The sequence below is a fragment of the Schistocerca gregaria genome, chromosome X, assembly GCF_023897955.1.
Source record: "Schistocerca gregaria isolate iqSchGreg1 chromosome X, iqSchGreg1.2, whole genome shotgun sequence".
NCBI classification, from domain to species: Eukaryota; Metazoa; Arthropoda; class Insecta; order Orthoptera; family Acrididae; genus Schistocerca; species Schistocerca gregaria.
In genome coordinates, this window is record NC_064931.1 from 817,603,954 (window position 1) to 817,619,308 (window position 15,355).

Consider the following 15,355-nt stretch of genomic DNA (forward strand, 5'->3'; position numbering starts at 1 on the left):
GGGGGACAGATCCGGAGATCTTGCTGGCCAGGGTAGTTGACTTACACCTTCTAGAGCACGTTGGGTGGCACGGGATACATGCGGACGTGCATTGTCCTGTTGGAACAGCAAGTTCCCTTGCCGGTCTAGGAATGGTAGAACGATGGGTTCGATGACGGTTTGGATGTACCGTGCACTATTCAGTGTCCCCTCGACGATCACCAGAGGTGTACGGCCAGTGTAGGAGATCGCTCCCCCCACCATGATGCCGGGTATTGGCCCTGTGTGCCTCGGTCGCATGCAGTCCTGATTGTGGCGCTCACCTGCACGGCGCCAAACACGCATACGACCATCATTGGCACCAAGGCAGAAGCGACTCTCATCGCTGAAGACGACACGTCTCCAATCGTCCCTCCATTCACGCCTGCCGCGACACCACTGGAGGCGGGCTGCACGATGTTGGGGCGTGAGCGGAAGACGGCCTAACGGTGTGCGGGACCGTAGCCCAGCGTCATGGAGACGGTTGCAAATGGTCCTCGCCGATATCCCAGGAGCAACAGTGTCCCTAATTTGCTGGGAAGTGGCTGTGCGGTCCCCTACGGCACTGCGTAGGATCCTACGGTCTTGGCGTGCATCCGTGCGTCGCTGCGGTCCGGTCCCAGGTCGACGGGCACGTGCACCTTCCGCCGACCACTGGCGACAACATCGATGTACTGTGGAGACCTCACGCCCCACGTGTTGAGCAATTCGGCGGTACGTCCACCCGGCCTCCCGCATGCCCACTATACGCCCTCGCTCAATGTCCGACAACTGCACATACAGTTCTCGTCCACGCTGTCAGGGCATGCTACCAGTGTTAAAGACTGCGATGGAGCTCCGTATGCCACGGCAAACTGGCTGACACTGACGGCGGCGGTGCACAAATGCTGCGCAGCTAGCGCCATTCGACGGCCAAAACCGCGGTTCCTGGTGTGTCCGCTGTGCCGTGCGTGTGATCATTGCTTGTACAGCCCTCTCGCAGTGTCCGGAGCAAGTATGGTGGGTCTGACATACCGGTGTCAATGTGTTCTTTTTTCCATTTCCAGGAGTGTATGTGAAAGCATAAAGCATTTACATTTTACCAGTGGCGGCTGCTGTGTAGGAGCACAACAGCATGTGGGCACCCTAAGTTTCGACACCTTGCGGATTTATTGGTTATTTTTGTTTGAATGCTGTTAAACGTAACATAGATGTTGCAATCTGAAATATAGGGCACTTAAATCTAACGAGCTACTTCTCCTATAGACTCCATGAAACTTGCCATTAGGGTCGCTAGCACACCTCCAGTTGTTCACCTTTTAAGGAGCTTTTACGCATGCTCTACTCGCATGACATAATTCTCTTATGGCCCAAATACATACTCATCTGATAAACAACGTGCATGCTTCACAATGTGTTCAGCTAGCTAGCTAGCCTTGCCATTCAACTAGAAGTTTACATCAGTGGTAGCACAATGTAGCAGAACTTTATCCCTGATTGTTTGGCATATATCCTGCTAGATATAGCCACTCTTCAGATATGCTAATTGACTAACTATATACTGCAGTAAAATTAGATCGGACGTCAGTATATGTTAAATTTGTACTGACAATGAACCTGTTTTGTGGATTTCTAGATGAGTTATATACTATGCAATCAAAAGTATTGCCAAACCGTGTGACTGAGCGGTTCTAGATGCTTCCGTCCAGAAACCGCGCTGCTGCTACGGTCGCAGGTTCGAATCCAGCCTCGGGTATGGATGTGTGTGATGTCCTTAGGTTAGATAGGTTTAACTAGCTCTAAGTCTAGTGGACTGATGACCTCAGATGTTAAGTCCCATAGTGCTTAGAGCCATTTGAATAATTTTGTTCAAAAGTATCTGGATACCCGTAAAAACATACGTTTTTCGTATTAAGTGCATTGTGCAGCCACCTACTGCCAGGTATTCCGTATCATCGCCTCAGTAGTCATTACACATCGTGAGAGAGCAGGATGGGGCGCCTTGCAGAACTCTCGGATTTCGAACGTGGTCAGGTAATTGGGTATCACTTGTGTAATACGTCTGTACGCGAGACTTCCACACACACAAACATCCCTAGGTCCACTGTTAACGATGTTATAGTGAAGTGGAAACGTGAAGGGACAGGTACAGCACAAAAGCATACAGGCCGACCTCGTCTGTTGACTGACAGATACCTCCGACAGTTGAAGAGGGTCGTAATATGTAAGATCTTCACACAGGAATTCCAAACTGCATCAGGATCCACTGCAAATACTATGACAGCTAGGCAGGAGGTGGAAAACGTGGATTCCATGGTCGAGCGGCTGCTCATCACGCTGGTAAATGCCAAACGACGTCTCGGTTGGTGTAAGGAGGGTAAACATTGGACGATTGAACAGTGGAAAAACCTTGTGTGGAGTGACAAATCACGGTACACAATGTGACGATCCGATGGCAGGGTGTGTGTATGGCGAATGCCTATGAACGTCATCTGCCAGTGTGTGTAGTGCCAACAGTAAAATTCGGAGGCGGTGATGTTATGGTGTGGTCGTGTTTTACATTTAAGGGGCTTGCACCCCTTGTTGTTTTGCGTGGCACTATCACAGCACATGCCTGCCTTGATGTTTTAAGCACTTTCTTGCTTTCCACTGTTGAAGAGCAATTGGGGGATGGCGACTGCTTCTGTCAACACGATCGAACACCTGTTCATAATGCACGGCCTGTGGCAGAAAGACTTGCACGCGGCGAATGGTCTACCCGACAGGAGGCCCTAGTCGCACGACATTTATTTACCTGATTGAATGCATGCCTGCAGGAGTGGAAGCCATCATAGAGGCTAAGGGTGGGCAAACATAATATTGAATTCAGCATTACCGATGGAGGGCACCACGAACTTGTAAGTCATTTTCATACAGGTGTCCAGATACTTTTGATCACATAGTGTACTACATCAAGGTGTGAATTTTGTCACACAGTAATCTATTTGAGGCCCTGAGAGTCATAAAGGCGTAAAGCACATCACCATCGATTGTGACATTGTAGCATTTACTCATGCTTCTGAAATCTGTTGATATTATGGTGAATCAGGTTTATCTGTGCTTTAGGCAACATTATATTTAAGAAAATTCGCTAAAAGCTGTACCATTGGTTTCTCAGATATTCACTTAAATGTGGAATTGACAGCAGTATGCTTTAGGCGCTTATAGATCTCTGCGCCTCATTCTTATTCTAGGCAAGTGACCATGTTGGTAGACATTACTACTTGAGTTTAATCATTTTCACAAACAACGTTTGTGTTTTGAGTTGTTTGTTTACTGTGCAGGAATCGGCTTTTGTATGCAGTGTAAACATAATCTATGTGGAATCTATTTTAAATGGTAACAGGAAAGTTTTACTGTGAGGACAGGTAATGGATGAGTTGAATTTGGGTGATTCAGTTGGTAGAGTCTGGAAAAGACAAAGATCCTGAGCTTGAGTTTTGGCTCATCACACAACTTCAGTGTGCCAGGAAGTTTCATATCAGCACACAAAGCAAAAATCTCATTCTGGGAACAGAAAAGTAAATTACTAGAAAAAATTAGCGGCAAAGGAGCTAGGGCCTCCGAGAACAGATCATTTGATTGAAAAGTGTTGTGTGCGTACTGTAAAACCTTCGGTACACACAACATCAGATTATTTGGCTTGTCGCTCTAACGAAGTAGGCGAGGTCAGCAATATGTCTCGTGGTCTTATCGTGGCGTGTTTATCTTCTGCCTTTGGGTAAGACGATAGAAATGCCACTTGCACGCTTAGAGTTGCAGACTGACGGTACCAGCTTTAAACAGAACTTGTTTAATTTTCACACACATTTATTAAAATAATAAAAAAACATAGGCATTATGTAACTGGATTCTGGATGCTGTTTACAATTGACGATCTGAAGTTTCTTTGGTCTTGGTATGTTAATCTTATTCTCACATATCTCTGATACTTGACAAAATGTCTAGTCATTTATCATCAAGGCTATGTACAGGAATATGATAATCTTATTAGGTGCAGACTGAAACTTGACTACAGACTAATGCAGACTAATGCAGACTAATGCAGACTGACTAGTCCTAGGTCTGTACACTCGTTATAATACCTCGAGCGTTCATGTATCACTGCGTGAGTGTGATCTCCGAGAAGAAAAGGTTCTATGTTAGCAAAAATCTCATTGGCTGCGTTACATATTAATATGCGGATCGGCAGAAGCAGACTTTGGTCCATCTCTAATACAGCGCCATCTCATAGTGCGGAAAAGGAAAGAGCGCTGCGCCTACGCTGTTGTGCTTAGCGGGGCGCGCTCTATTGGGAAAGTTGTGTACGCGCTGACTATATGCGGAACTATGTACACAACAAAGAGTGACAAAAATCATATAAGCGTGACGACAACGCAAGAATATGTGATTTTCAGCCTGGAAATAAATACGTGAAGTAATACGTCCGTCAGGGATCTTGTACATTTGTCCGAAAATGTGGAAAAGAACGAAACTCAAAAATGCGAAATGAAGAGTTGCTAAAGCTGTTTCGTCCTTGTCCTAAACGGTACTTGATTATGTACAAAACAACAAAATTCCAAAGAAACAATTCTTTCTTTTGTCAGATAAGTTATGCATATTATTATTATTATTAATGTTGTTATTATTATTATCGGTAGTGGCTGTGTTTGTATAAAATTGTTGATAAGCGTGACTGTTACACAGCAGATGCTATTAATTTCACACTCTCAGAGTCATCTGAATGTAAAAATTTGTGAACACCCAGAATGTATACTCACGAGCCGCCACTGCGGTATACAGAGGGAAAAAACACTATGCATAAACAAGAAGGTAAATAGATAACGGTGTTTTCCTGAAAACTATTTCAACAGCGAAACAGTTAGAATTATAGATCGAGAAAAATAATTTTCTTTGTTATTTGACACTTCACACGAAAGCAAGATACAAAGGATGAAGCAAAGTGGTGCTATTTACTGCGGTCTACGCATTTTCTAATGTGTTTGCAAGTATATATTTTCTGAAATAAATAAATGCATATTTTCTGAAATGTTTGGCTTACACTTCTCCTATTCTTTCAGTTCTCAGGAGTGTAGAGAATTTACCACACGACCTTTGCCAAGAACTTCCACTATGAATTCTGCTTTGGGCATTAATAAACTCTATCGTCATTGTTCGTTCCTACATTTTGTCACTACATTTCGACTTTTCCATAAAAATTATAGTCCCTCATAACCTCACTTTCACAATTCATATACGAAACTGCACAGCAGACAGCTTTCACAACACCGGCAATTATGACCTGACTTGTCAACGAAAATGACAATTCAAAACAGATGAGACTCAGTATGTGAATCAAACGCTAGGAGCGCTGCAGTAAATGCACGTGTCTCGAGTAGCCAATTGAAATAACAAAGTCGATCGTGTAAAAGGGACTGAAAGAGAAAGAAGTGGACGCTATTCTGTTGCCATATGGGGCTGTATCTCAGCTCAGGGAGCAGGGTCCCTGTGGCAAATTCGGACCTACATTAATATTCTGGAGAATGCAATGAAGCCAAGCGTTGTCAAAGCGACATCTATTTCCTGGAGGTATGGACAGCAAATAATTTAAAAATGTTTTCATAGTTTTCAGGTGTTCACTTATTATTATTATTATTATTATTATTATTATTATTATTATTATTATTATTATCAAATTTATCAACTAGAATGTCAATTCCTCTGCTTTCTCTGTTATTGTTCCCTATTTTTTCAAAAGTCTCATTATTTTCTCTCATGTTGTCTTTTCCTTCTTCTGTCTATGTCGTTTCCATTTTCTTATTTCTTCTGCTTTGAAAGCCTTCTAAATTCAATATTTTATCCCTAAAAACTTTATTTACATTAGTTCCAATACTTTGATGTTTTTTTCTAGTTCTTTGCTTACTTCTTAACCCATGCTGTTGTTGATTTATACTTCCCAAAGTAAAAGACTATTTGTTTCTTTAGCCTGTTCACATCCAATCAGTAGATATGTTCAACAAAGGTTAATCCTCACTTAGCTATCATGACAAATATTTTTTCTGTATTTTTTAGATCTCCTCATTTCTACTCATTTTCCAACTGTCTGTAGTTTTTATTGAACCCACTTTTTTTCTAATAACTCCTCTGTTATTATTACAATTATTATTATTATTATTATTGTTACTATGTCGTCCACAAATCTGATATGGTCTATATTTGCACCACTAAAACAGGTATTTAATGTTCATTCTAGTATTAGCATCACATAAACATAGTGTATGAGAGTTTTTGCAGTGCATTACTTTTAATGACGCTGCAGTCGATGTACTTAATATCGCTTTTGGAAGAAGCAAACCAGCACTAGTCATATACATCAGCTTCCCTTCTATGATTGTTGCCTGTTACACCATCGATGGGGTTTATTTGGGCAGCATTGTTGAAAATGCAGAAGTTAAAAATGTCCAGTGGTTTCTATTTCTCACAAGGAGACCATTAAACCTGTAAATCAGAAATTTTGATAAGTCTTAGGTATGTCATAGAGTGACCTGTTCTAGGTACGTGGCTAGTGGCTTCTCATCCAGTGGCTCCTAGTTTCCGAGGAAATCGATTTTGAAGTTTTTTGTGTACCTCCTATAACAATAACGTGAGCTTTGTTCCATGGTAGTGAGAGTAGCTCAGTCGCCATAGTTCACAGCTATCATGCACAGCATACTGGTTCAAATCCTGTCTGTGTGCTTCTCTTTTCAGCTTCATTGTACAGGCTGTCATTAAATGGTACACATCCTGCAAAATTACTCCAAAATACTGGTTTTTGCACTAGTAATTTCATTAATAAAAAAATTGTACCAGAAACATTCTTCAAACATGTTTTCTATTTATGTAATGTATTTACAGTTCGAAATATTTGGGTAAGGTTTCCTTGATTCATGCGGAGTGTAGCCTATTTAGGCACTTTCTAATCAAACCTTTGTAAATGAAAGAAAAGCAGTCACTTGTACTGTCAAAATTATCCCTCAATCATGTAATTCACTTTGCCAAACCTGTGATATTTATTTTTGCTGGCAGGTGAAATGATTCACGAAAAAATTCAAAATGCAATCAAATGCAATCATTAAAATACATCCTTCAATTCTGCATGAGTTTAGTGCACCTGTTTTCACAGCAATGATCAAACATGTGTGGCTTACATTGAAGTTGATTGCATTAATAACAATTTTTGGAATTTAATAAATTCCTGGTATCACTTTTGAAACATCTGTTTTCCTGGAAGGCAGTAGCTTTCATTAAATGTGCTTGGTACTCTACAAATTTATGTTTCAGTTGCCTCTACAACAAATATCATCAGTACTTCTTCTCTAGTGCAGCAAGCGATAGTGAGTAACAAGATTCTGTAAACCATTCCACAACAAATGGGCAACACATTTGAAGAAAATTTGCAGTAATTCATTGTTGCCATGCTGGCTATGCTTAAGGACCGCTACTGTGTGGAATAATTATGTCCCAATCAGTGTTAGATTAAGCAGTGCAGTAGTATAATCTCATAAACCACTAACACTCATTCAATGTGCCATGGATGCAGATGAAGCGTAGGATGCCAAAAATACAAGTGAACAACTGAATGACAAAAAGTGAATCACATGGTGTTGCACCACAACAACTGAAGAAACATTATCTGCAACCCGCAGAGGCCGTGATTTCAATCACAACAAGCGAGGCAAGGCTCCAGGCCCGCAGAAGGCAACGCTAGCAATGGATTTCTGGCCTCTCACTGGCATCACTACCCCTAAAATACTCCAATAGCCATTCCAGTCGCCTATGTTTAACCTCTTCTTCTATTTTAATTGAAAATGACCACAACGAAATCAACTAAAAAATCCTATGAAATACTTGAGTTCATTACCATCGTCGCCACACTTCATTAGTTACTACAATAATACTGTTTATCAGTCATAAGCGCCTTTTTGCTGCTCATTATCACTGCATTTTGAATGGTGGAGCTGAAAGAATGGAGACACTGGATGTTCACCACAATAAAATATTGGTATCTACCTTATGCATTCATCTTCAAAGTAACAGAAGAATAACCACTCGAAAAAGATGACAACAAGAAGCTTATAATGCAGGTAAGAAATTGCATCCACTGTCATATTTTAAGAACCTTCCACAGTTGTTGTCGTGGGTGGATGGGGAGCTAGTGGGTATAATTATGGCGTGGTAGAAGCTAACAATTGATGTTTCGCTTCCAAAACGGCGTGACAGTCTACTGCAAAAGGAGAAAAAAGAAAAAAACGGCGCTGCCAGGAAGACGCGAGCATATGGGATTTCACTGCTATTAACTGGTATATTATGGGTCTGTGTTTTGTGTGGGATGCTAGGGTGTGTATGCTTTTCACCCACTGTTGAATAACTCTTCCGCTAGCAGAAAAAAATGTCTGAACTACTATCTGACGCAATAGTAGTTAATCGTCATGAATCTGCACCGTACAAATCGTCTCTGCAAGTACTGGAACTATCTGCCCTTCTGAGCCATTGTATTACACTCTGATAATTCTCATCTGAGTATTGTGGCAGGATAGAGGCATCATTCATAGATGGTAACACCAGGGACTCAGTTACTACACTCCTGGAAATGGAAAAAAGAACACATTGACACCGGTATGTCAGACCCACCATACTTGCTCCGGACACTGCGAGAGGGCTGTACAAGCAATGATCACATGCACGGCACAGCGGACACACCAGGAACCGCGGGGTTGGCCGTCGAATGGCGCTAGCTGCGCAGCATTTGTGCACCGCCGCCGTCAGTGTCAGCCAGTTTGCCGTGGCGTACGGAGCTCCATCGCAGTCTTTAACGCTGGTAGCATGCCGCGACAGCGTGGACGTGAACCGTATGTGCAGTTGACGGACTTTGAGCGAGGGCGTATAGTGGGCATGCGGGAGGCCGGGTGGACGTACCGCCGAATTGCTCAACACGTGGGGCGTGAGGTCTCCACAGTACATCGATGTTGTCGCCAGTGGTCGGCGCAAGGTGTACGTGCCCGTCGACCTGGGACCGGACCGCAGCGACGCACGGATGCACGCCAAGACCGTAGGATCCTACGCAGTGCCTTAGGGGACCGCACCGCCACTTCCCAGCAAATTAGGGACACTGTTGTTCCTGGGGTATCGGCGAGGACCATTCGCAACCGTCTCCATGACGCTGGGCTACGGTCCCGCACACCGTTAGGCCGTCTTCTGCTCACGCCCCAACATCGCGCAGCCCGCCTCCAGTGGTGTCGCGACAGGCGTGAATGGAGGGACGAATGGAGACGTGTCGTCTTCAGCGATGAGAGTCGCTTCTGCCTTGGTGCCAATTATGGTCGTATGCGTGTTTGGCGCCGTGCGGGTGAGCGCCACAATCAGGACTGCATACGACTGAGGCACACAGGGCCAACACCCTGCATCATGGTGTGGGGAGCGATCTCCTACACTGGCCGTACACCTCTGGTGATCGTCGAGGGGACACTGAATAGTGCACGGTACATCCAAACCGTCATCGAACCCATCGTTCTACCATTCCTAGACCGGCAACGGAACTTGCTGTTCCAACACGACAATGGACGGCCGCATGTATCCCGTGCCACCCAACGTGGTCTAGAAGGTGTAAGTCAGCTACCCTGGCCAGCAAGATCTCCGGATCTGTCCCCCACTGAGCATGTTTGGGACTGGATGAAGCGTCGTCTCACGCGGTCTGCACGTCCAGCACGAACGCTGGTCCAACTGAGGCGCCAGGTGGAAATGGCATGGCAAGCCGTTGCGCAGGACTACATCCAGCATCTCTACGATCGTCTCCATGGGAGAATAGCAGCCTGCATTGCTGCGAAAGGTGGATATACACTGTACTAGTGCCGACATTGTGCATGCTCTGTTGCCTGTGTCTATGTGCCTGTGGTTCTGTCAGTGTGATCATGTGATGTATCTGACCCCAGGAATGTGTCAATAAAGTTTTCCCTTCCTGGGACAATGAATTCACAGTGTTCTTATTTCAATTTCCAGGAGTGTAACACTGTGCAGCGATTGTGAAGCACTGCGTAGAAAATAAGCACAACGCTCACCATGGTGAATGTACTGTCATCTCGCTATCTCTCTGTGTTAAGCATAATGCAGGTTAAAAGCTCTTCCACATGGATGCTCTCTGCATTTACTTACAATACATCAGCAGCGGTTATACTGTAATCATTATGAGTAGATACTTGTTATTCTTTCAATATTTATAGACTTAACGACAGTTTTGCTTAATGATGACTTATTGCAGAGATAACTGCATTTTTCGTCCCTTATTCCTTGTTCTGATGACAACTGGTTCCACTTTCCCGTTAGCAGTAGTTTGAATCTAACTAACACTGTGCGTATGCGCTGGTGCCACTCTTTTACACAGTTTTTTGCATCGGATTTCCAGCTAATTCTTGGTTCAGAATGTGACGTTATTCGTAGCTTATGCAGCCTCTCCTTGAAGTTCTCATTTTGCAATGAAAGGTGACTGCCCTCTCATATGTGTTTCTCTGTTTCTGTGACAGTCACAATGACAGTGTTCTTAAAGGAAACATTTTCAAAGCCCGTAACGATCAAAAGACGTCTTACTTTCTCATAAAGTATGCAGTATAACCACTCGAGGCGCTCCAGTGAATCTGCACCACGTTTGGTTAATTAGATTTTCAGTTTTCCAATGTGCTTACCACAGAAAAACAGACATAATTGTGAGAGTTACGGATTTTTTATGTTTAATTTGCAGTCGGAGCATTTGAGTATTATTAGTTACTACACTGTAGCTCATAAACACGGATAAAATTAATTGCATACAATGATCAGTTAAAAAAATTCTGACCACCTACCTAATAGTCAGTATGTCCACCTTTGGCGCGGGAAACAGTGGCGACGCATTGTGGCTTGGAAGCAATGAAGTTTTGGTAGGTCGCTGGAGACGAGTTGGCACCACATCAGCACACCAAGTGACCTAATTACAGTAAATTCCGGAGATAGGGGTGATGAACTTTGATGCCACGTTCAACCACATTCCAGATGTCCTCGATTGAGTTGAGATCTGGCTAGTTGTCTGGCCAGCAAATCAACTGGAACTCGCCACTATGTTTCTCAAACTACTCGGACACAGGTTTGGCCTTGTGACATTGCGCGTTATCTCGTCAAAAATGCCACTGCTGTCAGGAAACATGATAGCCATGGAGGGGTGTACGTGAGTAGTAGGGCTAGGAGAGAACAAGCGCATTTTGTTAGTGCGGGTTGCCTACATCAAAGGCAGGCATGCACTCAGGGACAAGCCTATTGTTCTCCTTTGATTCACAGGTACTTAATCTATTGTTCTGCTTTGATTGACAGGTACTTAACCTATCGTTGTGTTAAGTGTTTTTTCATGCCACCACCATTTCCTTTTGATTGACAGGCGCTTAACCTATCGTTCCCCCCACCCCCTCCCTCTCCCCCAACCCCCTCCCCCCTCCCTGCTACAGGTACACTTCCAGGTCTGAGTTACTGGAATTGGCACCCCTCTCACTCTTATCAATTTGATTGACTACTTAATTAAATTGATCAATTAACTAACGTCTCAACCACTGGTAAATCCTCTGCCTTCCGCCCTCCTCCCCCAGAAAATGGTGAGAAGTTCAAGTCCCATCAGGACAAGACAACATACCATGGCTACCTCCACTAACCTAAGAAACCGGCAGGAAGAAAAGGCACTTGGGCTACCTCCACTAACCTAAGTCATCTGACCGCCACCTCTTCCTAGGGATTGGCTGGAAAAGGACTCAGCCTCTGCTAGATAGGATGGACGTAAGTCTTACTTAACATATTGTTTTGTTAAGTGGTTTTCCATTTCACTGCACTTAACCTATTGTTCTCTTCACCCCCTCCCACTCCCCTCCCCCCTCAGGAAACCTCCCCCTCGCTGCTAGAGGTACACTTTCAGGTCTGAGTTATGGGAATAGACCTGTCACTACTATCAATTTGATTGATTACTTAACTAACCTCTCCCCCTCTGGTACACCCTCCACCAACTCTCCCTCCCTCCCAGAAAATGGCGGGAAGAAAGACTCAGATTATCCTTAATTTGGAGGGAAATCGATTGCTCTGCATGGAATATTGTTTATTTCAACAATATGGAGGATTCAAGACAGTGTATGGAATAATGGTTCAAATGGCTCTGAGCACTATGGGACTTAACATCTGTGGTCATCAGTCCCCTAGAACTTAGAACTACTTAAACCTAACTAACCTAAATACATCACACACATCCATGCCCGAGGCAGGATTCGAACCTGCGACCGTTGTGGTCACGCGGTTCCAGACTGAAGCGCCTAGAATCGCACGGCCACACCGGCTGGCTGTATGGAATATATGATAAGTATGTACTCTTTATTTATAAAAAAAATCTCAGTTTGTAGGAGTTGGATTACTCTTGATCATCATTCTCTGCTGTTTGGAAACATCTGGGTCTTGCAAGAAGCAATTACATGTGTCAAACATGTTGCATAAAATAATGTTTGGCACTGTACTCTGGATATCTTAACCTAATGTTTGGGCCTTTGTCAGCACTTAACCAATTGTTCTGTCAGGTGGTTTCCATGTTACCCCCATTTCCTTAAACTATTTTACCACATTTGATGGCAAATTAGTTAATCAGTTATGCCTCCCACCATTTTCTGGTACACTTTTCGAATTTCACATGCTCTTGAACGCCATTTCTGGCGCATCCTTCTCTGTCACCCACCCCCTTAAATTACTGAACTGCGTTTTTCATAAAAATTATTGAAATTAACTTAGTAATCTGCACTTAGTCCGCTGTTCTCCTCAATGTCACCCACTCACACACACCCTCACCTTAACTATTGTACTACTAGCACCACGTTGATATAAACAATTTATGCAAATTAATTAATTCGATATTCTTCACATGTATGGGCTAGTTTTTTTTTTATTTCACGGCATCCTATTCGTCAAAGAGTATTGTTCGTCTGTATGGGGCCCTTACCAGTTGCGTCTGATTCAAGAGACTGAAAAAGTTCAAAGAAGAACGACAAGATTCGTGACTGGTACATTTAGCCATCGCAAGAGCATTAAAAATCTCATTGAAAGTTTGAAGTGGGACACACTTGCAGATAAATAAAGAGCTAAATGGAAGGGGCTGCTCATTAAATTCCTAAATCCTATCTTTGCTGGGGATGTAGAGCATATATTATTACCACCAACTTTGATATCTCGCAAGGATCACCATTTAAAGATAAGGGAAATTAGAGGTCATACTGAGGTGTTCAGACAGTCGTTTCTCCCTCGCGCAATCGACAAGTGGAATAGAAGGGGGGAAATATTACTTTGGTGCGAATAACGCCCTCCACCACATACCACTTTGTGGCTATCAGAGTATATATGCAGATGTAGATGGAATATACATTAAACAAAAGATCGCTAATAAAACACACATCCTGCCACCCGACACCTGACGCTGACGTCGAAGTGCACCAGCGCTCCCTGCAAAGCTCTGACGCGACCGTTCGGGTTGTGCAAGGATGAGGCGGCGACATCCCTTTCATACTTGACACCTGAGAAATTTGTGTCGAAATACGTGTTCACTTAGACACCGTTGCTGGTGCGATGATGTATAGCTGCTGTCTAGGTCCAGTGCCACGAGAGATGATGCAATGCTTCCCAGAATAGCACAGGGTCATTCCTAATGGAACAACCAGTCCATCACTGAAATTACCCGTCAAACTGCTGATGCTGCCGGTGTGTGAGCACCATCCGCCAAACATTCAACATGTTTGCCACATGTAATTGCTTCTTGCAGAACTTAGATGTTTCCAAACAGCAGAGAATGATGAGCAAGAGTAATCCAACCCCCCACAAACTGAGGTTTTTATAAATAAACAATATACCCTTCCCATATATTCCATATACTATCTTGAATACTCTAAATTGTTTTCTGCAGGTGAGACTTTCAGTGGCAAAATTATTTTGCGCAGATGGCTACATTGCACTGATAGTAAAACCTCGCAAGAGTTGTCTACAGATCATCAAATACATACAAGACTCACAAGAATATTGGAAGCCAGGAACATATTTACCAGTGTAACTACAATTAAATATTACGATTGCTGCTACAATCTGACACCGATCGATCTACAGGTAATGTCTCCTCTTGACAGCTGTGGTTGTAGAACGAATCTCAGTATGTACAGCGAACTCTTGGAAGTAGCATAGTATCCCAGAAATACTTAACGTGCCCTTTTGTAGGAGTTATCGTGATGTCTCGGCTTGTATGCATGGAAATTCTTGCCCTAAAAGAACGAGTTTACAAAAATAGCGCAAAATAACGTTGAATGCATTCTTCGTTGCAGTCCTCATGTGGCAGCTTGTCCATCATGTGTTACTCTTCCTGCTTTCAACATAGGAAAATGTTCTCACCGCTATGTAGAGACTCCTATATCCCAGCACAAAGGATGTCATATGATTGAATTCGGCATCATGATTGGCTCTTTTTGAACTTACACACCGATGTACTGATGCCAGTGGTGTGGAAGTACCAATCGCCTTTCTTTTTCTTTCTGCAGACAAGGCCTTCAGTGGCAAAACAAACTATGTTACATAGATCGCTATGTTGCACCAAAAATTAAACTTTGAAAAGTGCCCCTACATGTCATCAAATACTGTTCTCCCACTGAGGAGAGGAATTTGAATATCAGAGCGTGAAACCGATCTCCAGCCCAGCAATATATCATTGAGTACCATGTTGATATATTTAACATACAATTCCTATCCTACGCCATACAAAAATCGCCCCTTTTACATCGTTTGTACACATACCGCGAAGACAGACAGCACCATAGATATACTCGTGCCACTAGACATTTCCCTGTGAGGTCGTCGATCATCCACTCCTGACGGGTGACCAGAGCACCCACAGTGGGCTGAAGTCACTCTCAGAACTGTTTTACAAATTCGGGCTTTTCCCCTCGACTAAAACGCTTTACTGTTTCTGGTCCAGACCTGCTTGCCTACTCGCTCTTCTAAATCCATCTCCAGACTCTGGGATTACAAGAACATATGTATTTTTGCATGGTTCGCCCCTGTATTATACCATTTTTCGCAGTACTTCTCCATATCAAGCACACAGCAGTAACCTACCGATGGCTCGTGCAACATAATTCCGAAGATATAGACTGGAAATTATTTCTCTACAAACCCAAAGCTTTAGCTAGGTGGGGTGTGCTGTAAACCACTGACTAACTAGAAACTTGGCATGTCTCCAAAGACATTTACGTGGAAACTCGAGAAAAATAAAGAAAACTGA